This window comes from Callorhinchus milii, unplaced genomic scaffold, assembly GCF_018977255.1.
Source record: "Callorhinchus milii isolate IMCB2004 unplaced genomic scaffold, IMCB_Cmil_1.0 Scaffold1, whole genome shotgun sequence".
Lineage (NCBI taxonomy): Eukaryota > Metazoa > Chordata > Chondrichthyes > Chimaeriformes > Callorhinchidae > Callorhinchus > Callorhinchus milii.
This window is the reverse complement of record NW_024704742.1, coordinates 58907933-58917798: the sequence shown is the minus strand read 5'-3', so window position 1 is coordinate 58917798 and position 9866 is coordinate 58907933. Positions and strand designations below refer to the sequence as shown.

Here is a 9866-nt window from a genome sequence, read left to right as displayed (position 1 = left end):
TTAAAGGGTTCACACTGCCAGGTATCTTTCCTGGAATTGCGGTGCAAATCAGATTTGGTGCCAACACATCTTGAGTTTCACAAAAGAGCTGGACAGTATCTGTGAGTATCAAAAATTAAACAAAATATTGTTGAAACGTTTCATGATTGTGGATCATATATTTACAGAAATGAAAATATGAAAACCTTTATTAAGTAAAAACGGATGTGTGACAGCTTGGCTCAGTGGGTAGGAGTCTCACCTCTGAGCCAGAAGGTTGTGAGTCCAAGCCCCACGTCAGGACTCCCCGCCCTTCTCCACCCCCCCCCCTCGAATCCAGCTCAGGTCTGAAATGCTGTACACTGTCCAGTGCCTTGGGACATCCTCCCGATGTGAAAGGCGCTATACAAATGTAATCTTGTTGTTATTGGTACTCATATAGTCTAGGCTGACTCTCCAGTTCAGTGCCAGGGGCATTCTACATTGTAAGAAGTGCCATCCTTCAGATGAGACATTAAACCCACATGCCATCTTCCTGCCTGTTCAGATGGATGATAAAGATGCTATGGCACTATTCAAAAAGAGAAGTGAGTTTCTCTTGGTGTCCTGACCAACAATCTCCCAGATATAATTGGTCTTAACATTGGACTACATTGAAACTGTGAAACTGCATTACTGTTTCAATACTTTACTGCTTATTCAAGAGACATTGCCTTCAGCCTCTCCACCCCCACCCTCTGGAACTCCATGCCGGATTCTGTTTGCTTTGCTCACTCCCTCGCCTCCTTCAAGGCTCGCCTGAAGACCCTCCTCTTCAACTATTCATTCGGCCAGCCTCCTATCCTCTTTGCCCTCCACCCTCCCTAATCCCACCACCACCCCCCAAACTCAGGTCCTAATACCTAACTGTTCAGCGCCTTGGGACGTTCTCCCGAAGTGAAAGGTGCTTTACAAATACAATTTTGTATTGTATTGCTGTGCACATATTGGCTACTGCATTTGCTTACAAAATACACAGTATTTACAGTATATCGTGTAAAGTGCTTTGAAATGTCCTTCCAATGTGAAAGCACAATATTAAAGGCATGGATTATTTTTTATTACATTGAGTCCCGTGCGAAGAGATAAATGTTTGAAATAATCTACCAAGGAAAACATCGGGGTCTGTTTTGCAAAATGCTACCAAATATCATGCTAGGAAAATTTATGTATTGGAGGGAAACACTTCTTTGGATTCAATGGTCTCTCCTTATCTCTAACATTTGTTATGTGATAGTTTATGGGTGAAAAGTTTTATGTTTCATAATACCTATGATAATTATATTGTCAAACATGTTATCTTCTGCCCGGCGTCACCAGAATAGTTGGGCCTAAAAATGTCTGCGCTTGATTATTGCTCCCGATCGCAGAGATAATAATAATCCTTGCATTTGATACAGTGCATTATCAGATTATTGAAAAGTCTCAAAGCACTACACAGGATTTTACTGTAAAGTATAGTGACTGTGTATTTATTAACAAGTGTTGGCCAGTTTGCTCCCAACAACATCCAACAAACAGCAACAACAAAATTACATTTGTAAAGCGCTTTTCACGTCGGGAGGACGTCCCAAGGCGCTGGACAGACCGAGTTACGGAACTGACCTGGGGGTCGGGGTGGGGGAGGATGGAGGCCGGGGGGGGAAGCAGGGAGATCGAAAGCGCGGTCGAAGTGGAGTGTCTTGAGACAGGTTTTGAAGATGGCGAGGGAGGGGGGAGGCGGAGGAACTGCAGAATGGAGTTCCAGAGGGTGGGGGCAGAGTGATGGAAGGCCGGCCCACCAATGGTGGGGCTAGCAAGGCGAGGGACGTGAAGCAGACCATGAAATAGTTATGAAGTTGAATGACCAATTTTAGCTAGAAGTTTGTTTGCCAATGGGAACAAAAACTCTTCAAATATTGCCATGGGATATTTAACATCCACCTGAATAGATCGACAGGTACTCAGTTATTTAATGTCTTATCCGAAGAACGGCACCTCAAACAATGCATTGCATTGGAGTGTCTGCCGAGACTTTGAGCTCAAAGTCCTGAAGTGGGGCTTGAACCCACAACCTTCTGACCCAGAGGCGAACATGCTACCCACTGAGTGCGACTGACAAACACAGCCAGATCGAGTCAGATTGGCATTTTAATGCAATTAAAAACTGGATTCCGGCTTAACTCAGTTGGTGTCCTGTGAAGCAATGTTTCGACATAAGCTCAACAATTCAGATCAGCTAAACAGCATCCAAATAACAGCAAAAACATTTTCAAAAACCAGTTCACTCGCACAGCCCGCCGTTGGGAATGGATGGAAAATACGACAGTTCTATTTGGGACATTTTTTTAGGAACTGTCACTTTTTTCACCCGGTGCTTCATATCTGACCACATTCCCAATCTGTACTCTCGATGACCGTGTGCCAACGCGTACAATCCTCATCTGTTCCTCGGTTGAGGCACCGTCCTACGGATGACCCATTAAACTGAGGTCTCAACTGCCTGCTCAGGTGGGCATTAAAGCTTCCGTGGCACGATTCGAAAAGAGCAGGGAATTTCTCGCAGTGTCCTGGCCGACAATCCCGCAAAACAAAATCGGTCACTCACTCACTCTGCGGCGGTTTGCGGGGCATCGCGGTGTGTGCAAACTGACCGTTGCGTTCCACCCGCAAAATATACAGTAAATGCACTTTGCAATATATTCTATAGTACGTGGAGTCCTGTAGCTCAGTGGTTAGAGCACTTGCTTTGCAAGCGAGACACCTGGGTTCAATTCCAGGCAGAGGGCGAAACCTTGGGCAAGTTTCCTTACTCCACACAGAGCCTAATAATAATCCCTCCAAAACCCCTAACAATAATAAATTGGTCATTTTCAATCTACGACTGTTTGTGGGACATTGCTGTGCGCAATTGGCTGCCGCGTTCGCCCACAAATATACAGTCAATTCACTTTACAGTATATTCTGTGAAGCGCTTTGGGACGTCCTCCCGACGTGAAAAGCGCTATATCAAATGCAAGGATTATTATTATTATTACAGCACGCGGTAACCACCGACGACACGGTTAACCCGAGCCCTGGCCGCAGAGCTTCAACTTGTTATATGGAGAGTTAGTTGGTAGTTAACAGCTACAGGAGAAGCGTTGGAAAGCCATCATTCACAGCAAGTGTATTTATGGCTGACCCTTAAATCACTGCCCGTCAGATACATTGATTGGACACAGTAGGGGGAGGACGGCCGCTTTGCATTAGCTTAGCCAGACCGAGGGGGGGGTGTGCACACACACACACACACACAACCATCATCATCTCTCACAAACCCAACCGACCGTGTCCACACAGTCAGGGTTTCCGAGGGCAACGGAGGGAGGGAGAGAGAGAGGGAGAGAGGGGGAGGGAGAGAGAGGGAGAGGGAGAGGGAGGGCCATCACGTCAAAGGGTTGGTTTTGCAGAGCTCCGGCAGTGCAGTGCAGTGCACACACTGTAGGTTTGTGTGGAAGAGACCTCTGGAGCAGCTCTGGGTGAGGAAGGTAAGGTGCTGCTGTCTGACTGCTGCTCGTGTGTCAGTTTCCTACAAGGATCAGTCGCTGCTCCATTCACATCCCCCCAAACATCTCGGTCCTGCGTGTACTCTCTCTCTCTCCTCTCTCTCCTTTCTCTCCCTCCCTCCCTCCCTCCCTCCATCTCTCTCTCTCTCTCTCCCTCTCTCGGTGGGTATCTCTTCTGTGTGTTGGTTTGTGTGCTTTCTCCTCCCCAAAGGCATTGCCCTGGAACATGAGGCTGCAGAGGGGAGGAGGAGAGTGGGGGAACACAGGGATCTCAATAGTTTTAATTCATTGCCCCCCCACTCCCCCCCCCCCCCAACCCCCTCCCCCTTCCTCACTTTTCCCCCCTTTGGAAAACCAGGAGCTCTTTGCTCAAAGCGTTTTCCAACCTTCCCCCTCTCTCTCTCTCTCTCTCTCTCTAAAATATACAAGAAAGTGGACTTTAGCGCAGAACAGAAGTTCGGACACTTTTAATTGTTTTTGCAAACTTTTTTGTTTCACGATGTGCAGATGAGGGACGTGGGTTATTGGGGAGGAGGGGAGGAGGAGGGGGAGGAGGGGGAGGGGGGAGACTGTTATCCTGTGCAATGCTGCGTTGTCCTTAAGATCCCTTAAGAAGTGATGAAAAACTCTTGAGAGCTGAGGTTTAACCAGATTTTTATTTTGTGGAGCATTTTCTCTCTCTCTCTCTCTCTCTCCTTTTCTCCCCTTTCTCTCTCTTTCTCCCTTTTCTCTCTCTTCCTTTCTCTCCCTTTCTCTTACCTCTCTCTCCTTCTCTCCCTTTCTCTTTCCTCTCTCTCCTTCTCTCCCTTTCTCTTTCCTCTCTCTCCTTCTCTCCCTTTCTCTTTCCTCTCTCTTTCTCCCTCTCTCTCTGCAAACCCACAGTGTATTTGGACCCGCAGTGCATATATGTCTCCCTCTTCGTGAAAAGCATCATTTTTCTTTCCTCTCCTGATCTCAGTCACGTTGATTATTTGTGCAAGTTGGGAAAAAAAGAACACTTCGCCTCTCGAGTCCAACACACACAGACGTGTTATTTCATTGCCAGGCGATTGCAATTTACATGAGACCCCCCAACCCCCCCAAAAAAAAAACAGTGGGTGGAAAAAAAATACTGCCTTTGAAACAGAATTCGCTACGGATGCGTATAATGCGCGTTTCACAAGGAAACCCCGACAGCGAGTGATCGCTCGAGTGCGTCCACCAGGAAACTTACCAGGTCACTTTTGTGGCTTTTTTCCACTTTGCTCAGAGTTTCCCCCCCCTCCCCCATTTGCTCCCAGTTTTTTTTTAGGGGCGAAGGCGAAAAAGTTTGGGTGGAAATGAGGTCGAATGCAAACGGTGGCAACTTAAACGTGTAGCTCCTGGGAATTATGGTGTGTGTATGGTGGGGGGTTGGGGATGGGGTGGGGGGGGGGGGGGGGTGTTCATTTCTATTTAAATGCCTGGATCACTTTGCACTCAAACCCCATCGGTTTATTCCAACGAAGAGATGGACAGAAGGGCGATCAGTTGCAGAGTGTGTGTGTGTGTCTCTCAGTAACGTGCAGCTTTGGTTTGCTCTTTAAGCAACTTCGTAACGTGCAGCTTATTGCAGTAACCTGCACAGCAAACATCTGGCCAGAGAGAGAGAGAGAGAGTGTGAGTGAGTGAAGGGGGTCCGGGGGGGGGGGGGGGGACTTGCATGTGTTTTGAGAGATTGGAATTGTTTGCAACCAACCACTTTTATGTTTAATTAGATTTAGACTCAGTTCCCAGACTTGAATCCATTGTCCCAACGTGGAGACACTTCAGCCTTCATGTGAACTCTTGCATTTTCCCTTTTTTTAAAAAAAATAGAAATCAGAGACCCCCTCCCTCCCCCCAATCCCCCCCCCCACCACCCCCACCCCCCCCAATCTGTTTGCCCACAAGTTGTCCCCCCAGGGTTGAGTCTTGTTGCCCTGTGTGCAGCAGGTACCTGGTGATGGGGGTGAGGGGACAGCAGACACATGCTGTGGGTGAGGCAGCTCCAGAACTGTCGCACAATAAACCCTGGCAACACAAAGCCCTCTTTTGTGTGTATTTCCCAGTTGTGAGCACTAAACACATGTAAATCCCTGTAACACATTCTACACTGCAGCAGCGCCCGATCAAACCCAATTGCACGTCTATGGGTTTAAAGCAAATAAGGGGACTGACTGACTGACTGTTGCAAGGAAACAGGACTGTGTACGAGAGAGATTGTTTGTAAATTTCACGCACAAGAGGCTCCAAGGCTTGTCCATGGGAACTGCCCTCTTTTGACTTAAAGTGTCACCAAGAAGGGTGTAAAAGAGTGACACACACCCGCAAGGTACTGGGAGACAGAGAGAGGGGGTCGCCCTGAAGTTTTGATGAGCGTGAGAAGTTTACAGGCGATTCCTGGCAGCAGCACTTAACAGTGGGAAGGGAAACCCCAGAAAGGCAGGGGGTGGGGGGGGTGGGGGGGGAGGGTGGCGAGAGAGAGAGTGTGAGTTGAAGGGGGAAAATAACTATCTTCACCTTTTTGGTTTTGAGTTGCAGAAATGATCCGCCTTAGGAAAGGTCGAGTTGCATGATCTGCGAAACTATTCCCATGAAAATTAAAACAGAATCAGTGGCTCTTTCAGTTCTATATTATTCTCATTTGCCCACAAAATATACAGTCAATTCACTTTACAATATATACCGTGAAGCGCCTGGAGACATCTCGAAGACTTGATAAGCCGCTATATAAAATGCAAGGTTTATCATATTATACGCCAAATAGGTCTCACTCATCACAAGCCTCCACAATGCAGTTTGTCTCTCACAACAACTTGTACGTTAATTTCTTGCATCGAAAGTAACCCCAGTGTTTGCATGTTAATTTATTAAAATTTGAAAGTACACCCCAGCGGAGAGAGAGGTAAGCGGTAAATAAGATTGAAGTAACCATTTTTTTTAAAACCCGACGACTGGGGCGAGCGGAGGTGGACACAGAACGCTGGGTGAAAACAATAGCTTTGCATGGGTCTCACTTTAAAGTGAAACTTCAAATAGCCCTATTCAAAAAAAACATACTCACCCATCAACTCTTAAGAGTTAAACTTTCCCTGCAGAGACAATATAAATTAAAAGTAACCCGATGTTGATTTTACAAGAGCTGTTTCAGAAGTAAAGTTTAGGATTCTCAAAGCAGCTTTATTTTTTAATACTAATAATTAATAATACTTGCATTTGATATTACCTTTCATATCGGAGGATGTCTTGCAAGTGTTTCGTGAGATTTATTGTAAAGTGTAATGACTAATAATGAATAATAGTAATAATAATCCTTGCATTTGATATAGCACCTTTCACATTGAGAGGACATCTCAAAGTGCTTCACAGGATTTTTCTGTAAAGTGTAATTAGTAACTGCGTATTTTGTAGGTAAATCGAAGGGATATTTTGGAAGGAATAAGATGTTTTGCAATTTAATTTGAAGAAAAGCAATCCATGGTGTGCATTTGGAAAATAAAGCAATTCGTAAAGTCGACTTAAGACCACAATTGTTTAATTTTTTTTAAGAACAAGCACATAATTAAAGAACATGGGAAAAGAGGGAATAGATAACTGAGTTAAGGTACATGATAGCAATTGTTGAACTTCATTCCAGCAGGACAGTAGTTTCAGGGTTTAACTCCTGATTTCTTTAAAGTTAAAGTATTCATGCAAAACCTAGAGTTGCTATTGTGTTTGGCATATATATACACCTCACTGCTGGAGTCCAGAGTAATAAAGCAGACGTGTCACTTTAAAGTGAAGAATTCCTCTTCTATTATGGAGGGAACAGAGGTTGTAACCGATTAGTGGGGGAGAATTTCCTGTACACAATAAATGACATTTATTGGAATATTATCCTTGCTCCACAAAAGGCGACCCACCTTGCCTGTACAGGGGTTCAAAATTTATTAAAATGAGACAAAAGACACGGGAACCGGTAAAGAAAGTAAGTCACAGTCATTCCTCTGAGTTCTACATACCTTCTTGCATGTGGTTTCTCATTTGTAAAGGGGCAGCAAGGTACCCTGCAGAGAGAGGGCGGGAGAAGAGGGTGTACTTGAGTGATGCTACTTTCTAGTATAAAGCATTCAGCTTCCGCGGTGGATGCTGCCAGGACTCTGGGTTGAGATTGTCGCTGGTGAGCTGTTTGCTGATCAGGTCCAGACTCCCCAGCCATTGACTGTAGACTGCTCCAAGTGACGGTGAGTGAGGATTATTTCGTGGCTGCGTTATGGGCAAAGCAGGAGGAGGAGAGGGAAAGCTGTTTTCCTCCTCCTTCCCCCTGCTGGATGTGCTACTACAGTAGTACTTTTCCATTTCCCAAAGAATATCGTGAGAAGTCTATTTTGTTGTGTGTGTGAGTGTGTGTCTGTGAAAGCAAGGAAGATTAAAATCCTGCCAGTATATTTCAGATCATTCGACAAAAGTAACACAATGTGCAAACACTTTCATAACATAACCGAGGTAGGTAACATGTAGCCAAGTGTATATTTTGCACTAAGTGTTTTCATCTTGATTTTCCCCTTCCCCAAAATCTTAAGAATGGTAGTTTATTTTGTCTCTGCTAATGGCTCAGTCTTCTGCCTGCAATGTGGTACTGATGTGTAAAGAAGAGGAACACACTTTGTCATACTGAGTAATATAGGTTTGATCCTTGATCTGCACTGAGTTAGTGGGTATCAGTGTGTTCCCCTTGACCTCAATGCCACCAGGACATGGAGATAGAAAATCCATCAGGATTTCCAAAAATGCTTATTACTTACTAACCTATGTTGGCATATTGTCTTGTCCCGGCAGGTGAAGCCGGGATTGAACTCTATTGTGATGCCCTCTCCTTAACCTCCTCCTCCTTTTTCCCAGTTAGTTTAATCTGTTGAAATTCACACATGAAGATTAGTTACCCAGTTAAAATACAAGAGGGTTGCTTACCTCCTGTCCTCAGACCATGTCCCAGCATGAGTCACTGTCTGCAGAACATGAGGGGAGAAAATTGGGGGAGAAAAATCGATGGCTTCCTTCATGTGAAATTCTGGTTCATGCATTTCTGATAGATTAGTAATCGATCCATGTACAAAGGAGTAATGCAGCTGTAAAGTCGCTCCATCGCATAGAAAGCCAGGAAAATAGAGATTTCAATTAAAAGGGCAAAATGTTCACACATCATTACTCAGATAATATGCAGTAGGATTGTGCTTCTTAACCCTTAGAGTAATGAAATCTCTGTGTATCTTAAAGGACATTTTAAATCTCCTTACATTTTTATTTAAAAGTTCCTATCAGAACAGAAAATTAAGTGATAGACACAGTGACAGAAATACTGAGGTATTTTTTAAAATCGTGTTGTATGTTTGATTTGTAGAATCCAGAAACGCACCATAAATAGATTAAAGAGAGGGCAGTGAGCATCAGAGCATGACAATATATCGTTTAGTATTAAAAAATGGAATTAATTGTAATTTACACAGGGACTTAACAGACTTTTTTTTATAACAAGACTAAATTTCTGCTCTTATTGTACGAAACAATGGTGTCAATTTCAAAAATTGGCTTTGGCTGTCTAAAATGTTGTTACCATTTATTAAAAGGGGAAAGGTTTACACATTTACACTTAATGTTTTACATGAACAATAAAACTCTTTCAGGTCCTTGGTGTGTCTGATACTGAGTTACTGCTGTTGTGTAAATTTTAATTAAGAATTTCTATTTAAATTGTTTGATATTTCCAAGTATCGCTAGAAGCCTGATTTCTTGTCCCGCTTTCCACCCCCCTCCCCACCCATGTTCTTTCACATTGAGCAGTTTTGTTATGTATCATTAATCATAATGAAGATTAATGCTTTTGTATACAGAAATGCTTTGGAGGATTACATTTATTGTGAATACTAAGTGCTTTACTTGCAATCAATTTCAAATAAGATATTCTGTTTTTCCTCAGTCTCTATCTAAACCAGTGTTATTAGTCTGCATTAACCTTGCTGGTGATTGATTTGAAGCATTTGTGCATGCTAAGGTGCCATTTATTTGAGCAAAAGAACAGGAGACACTGGAGAGGGATTTGAAGGCATTCTGAAGGAATGCCATTGTTTTTAGCTTGTTATTTCTTAGAAGTTTTACTACGCAGAGTAAATGGTAACCAGATAAGGGCAGCCCTGTGCATTTGTGAAAAGTCCATTTCCATTCTTGAGTGGGCTGTGGTGCATGCAGATAGTTGTTGTGATGACAGCAACTGAACCTAATAGTAGCAGAGTGAATTCTGCAGTAAAAAGGAAAATAACATTGACAGGGTGGAGCGAGAGG

The 9866-nt window shown here is 44.0% G+C and overlaps 1 protein-coding gene across 1 annotated transcript in view; it reads left to right on the top strand.

The window, feature by feature from the left end:
* The first annotated feature begins 3333 nt into the window (after positions 1-3333).
* LOC103180210 (teneurin-3) overlaps positions 3334-9866 on the top strand; it is a 159978-nt gene continuing 153445 nt past the window's right edge. The window contains exon 1 of the mRNA XM_042341646.1: positions 3334-3527. The gene's annotated coding sequence lies outside the window, so the exon portion shown is untranslated. The remainder of the gene's footprint in view (positions 3528-9866) is intronic.